This window comes from Hylobates moloch, unplaced genomic scaffold (assembly GCF_009828535.3).
Source record: "Hylobates moloch isolate HMO894 unplaced genomic scaffold, HMol_V3 SCAFFOLD_2814, whole genome shotgun sequence".
Taxonomy (NCBI): domain Eukaryota; kingdom Metazoa; phylum Chordata; class Mammalia; order Primates; family Hylobatidae; genus Hylobates; species Hylobates moloch.
Genome location: NW_026655089.1, coordinates 4,282 through 7,586, shown reverse-complemented (window position 1 = coordinate 7,586; position 3,305 = coordinate 4,282). Strand labels below are relative to the sequence as shown.

At 46.1% G+C, this 3,305-nt stretch overlaps 1 pseudogene; it reads right to left on the bottom strand.

Moving 5' to 3' along the window:
- Window positions 1–2,044: 2,044 nt before the first annotated feature.
- On the bottom strand, window positions 2,045–3,001 carry LOC116465054 (zinc finger CCHC-type and RNA-binding motif-containing protein 1-like; annotated as a pseudogene).
- Window positions 3,002–3,305: the final 304 nt, after the last annotated feature.

The window sequence follows — 3,305 nt, the reverse complement described above, 5'->3', positions numbered from 1 at the left end:
GGAGTCTCGCTCTGTCGCCCAGGCTGGAGTGCAATGGTGCGATCTCAGCTCACTGCAATGTCTGCCTCCCAGGTTCAAGCGATTCTCCTGCCTCAGCCTCCCAAGTAGCTGGGATTACAGGTGCCTGCCACCATGCCCTGCTAATTTTTGTATTTTTTAGTAGATACTGGGTTTCACCATGTTGGTCAGGCTGGTCTCGAACTCCTGACCTCAGGTGATCCACCCACCTCGGCCTCACAAAGTGCTGGGACCCAAAATTTTTAACACAGCCACATTGGGAAGATTGAGGAAGGTAGGAGAAGTATAAGAGATTGAATAATCCCCTTTATTCTTTTATTAAGTGACAGAAATATATGTATTTTATTTAGCAGCATGCATGCACATATGAGTAGTTTCTTCTAGGGAATGGAATTTGGTGCTATGGGTAGGGCAGACAAATAACACCTGTGTTTGATTTTAAGCCTTTTAGAGCTATGTTACTTTATATTTTATTAGGTATTTACAACTTATAGGTATTTACTATTTATCTAGATTGGGATAAAGCTACAAGAAATACGACAAAACACCCATATTTAAAGACAAAATTATCATGAAAAGTGTATTAACATAAATAACAATAAATCATTCAACTTTTCGGTCTTCAGGAAATTTGTGTTTTTGTTGTTGTTGTTGTTGTTTTTTTGAGACAGTCTCACTCTGTTGCCCAGGCTGGAGTGCAGTGGCACGATCTCGGCTCACTGCAAGCTCCGCCTCCCAGGTTCACGCCATTCTCCTGCATCAGCCTGCCGAGTAGCTGAGACTACAGGCACCCGCCACCATGCCCGGCTAATTTTTTGTATTTTTAGTAGAGACAGGGTTTCACCGTGTTAGCCAGGATGGTCTCGATCTCCTGACCTCGTGATCCGCCCACCTCAGCCTCCCAAAGTGCTGGGATTACAGGCGTGAGCCACCACGCCCGGCCTCTATAATGAACTTTTCAAATAATTTTTCTTTTTTTTTTAATGGAGTCTGTCTCTGTCGCCCAGGCTGGAGTGCAGTCATGCGATCTCGGCTCACTGCAACCTCTGCCTCCCAGGTCCAAGTGATTCTGCTGCCTCAGCCTCCTGAGTAGCTGGGATTACAGGTGCCCGCCACCATGCCCATGCCCAGCCAATTTTTTTTTTTTTTTTGAGACAGAGTCTTGCTGTGTTGCCCGGGCTGGAGTACAGTGGCGTGATCTCAGCTCACTGCAAGCTCCGCCTCCTGGGTTCATGCCATTCTCCTGCCTCAGCCTCCCGAGTAGCTGGGACTATAGGCGCTTGCCACCATGCCCAGATAATTTTTTTCTATTTTTAGTAGAAACATGGTTTCACCATGTTGGCCAGGATGGTCTTGATCTCCTGACCTCGTGAACCGCCCACCTCGGCCCCCCAAAGTGCTGGGATTACAGGCGTGAGCCACTGCTCCCGGCCAATTTTTTGTATTTTTAGTAGAGACGGTGTTTCACTATGTTGGCCAGGCTGGTCTTGAACTCCTGACCTCGTGATCTGCCCACCTCAGCCTTCCAAAGTGCTCGGATTACGGGCGTGAACCACTGCTCCCGGCCTCAAATAAATTATTAAAATATCTTTTTTCGGCTAGGCGTGATGGCTCACACCTGTAATCCTAGCACTTTGGGAGTCCGAGGCAGGCAGATCACCTGAGGTCAGGAGTTCAAGACCAGCCTGGCCAACATGGTGAAAGCCTGTCTGTATTAAAAATACAAAAATTTGCCGGGTGTAGTGGCGTGTGCTTGTAGTCCCAGCTACCTGGGAGGCTGAGGCAGGAGAATCGCTGGAACCTGGGAGGAGGCAGAGGCTGCAGTGAGCCGGGATCACACCACTGCACTCCAGCCTGGGGGACAGAGCGAGACTCCATCTCAAAAAAAATAAAAATAAAAAAGAGAAAATATATCATTTTTCTTGGGATGACAGTATTAACATGATAGTATTAACTTCTTATTTTTATTAAAATTAGATCGTCAAGATTGTTACTAACAAATCTTGATTTTTATGACTGTGCTAGGGCAAGATTTTAATCACTAAGTTCTTCCTCATCACGGAAGTATGTGCTTTTCTTTATCCTTGGGCGTCTTGAATCATCTGATGTTGAGGGGCCTCCTGAACTGTGTTTCCATTTTTTTTGTTCTTCAATTTTGGCTTGCTGGAATGCTATGGCCTGACTGAGGTGGTCAAGAGCAGGATTCTCCCCTTCATCTTCACTTTCTACTACTTCCTCAATTTCTTCTGGTTCAGGAGCTTTCTTTTTTTTTCTTTTTTTCTTTCGTCTTTGGAGGCTCACGTTCTCCAAGCATATTTTTCGGACAGGCATAACTTAAGTGTCCATTTTCCCCACATTCATACCACTTGGATTTATCAAAGTAGTTTCGCCTTCAGATGAACACAGCTGCTCTTCCATTGTCAATAGCAATGCTTCCTCTTTTTTTTTTTTTTTTTGAGACGGAGTCTTGCTCTGTCGCCCAGGCTGGAGTGCAGTGGCATGATCTCCGCTCACTGCAACTTCTGCCTTCCAGGTTCAAGTGATTCTCCTGTCTCACCTCCCTAGTAGCTGGGATTACAGGTGTGCCACCACACCCAACCAGTTTTTGTATTTTTAGTAGAGATGGAGTCTCAACATGTTGGCCAGGCTGGTCTTGAACTCCCGGGCTCAAGTGATGCCCCGCCTCGGCCTCCCAAAGTGCTGGTATTATAGGCCTGAGCCACCACACCCAGCCAGTGCTTGCTTTTATCACTCTACCAAATAACTGTTTGTTGTTTATTGCCCTGGTACAGTTTTGTGCAGTCTTTATCAAAAAATACAATAAATGCAACCCCTTTACTCTTCCTGATATCTTTATCTTTCATTATGGTAACCTTTACAACTTTGCCATAGTTGGAAAATATCCGGTACAAGTCATTGTCAGGGAAAAGGGCAAGCTGGATACATACACTGTGCTCTTATTTGGAGCCAATCCACCACTCATTTCTTCAGGTGGGGCGGTCCTGGGAGACCAGAAGAGTGCGGGCCCTCGGCTCAGCTGGGGCTCAACCCCGACTCTTCATAGCCGCCCACAGCGGCCTTGGCATCACGAGTCCTGGGACTCATTTTTACACTCCTCCTTTTCTTCCTGGCCATTCAGTGATTCAGTTCCTTAGGACTCAGTCCTAGGATTGCTCTCTTCTCATATAACTTCCAGACACCCTCAATTATGTACATGACTTCAAATATCACCCCCATGTAGATGACTCACATTTTAATCTCTAGGCCATATCATTCCACTGAGGCTC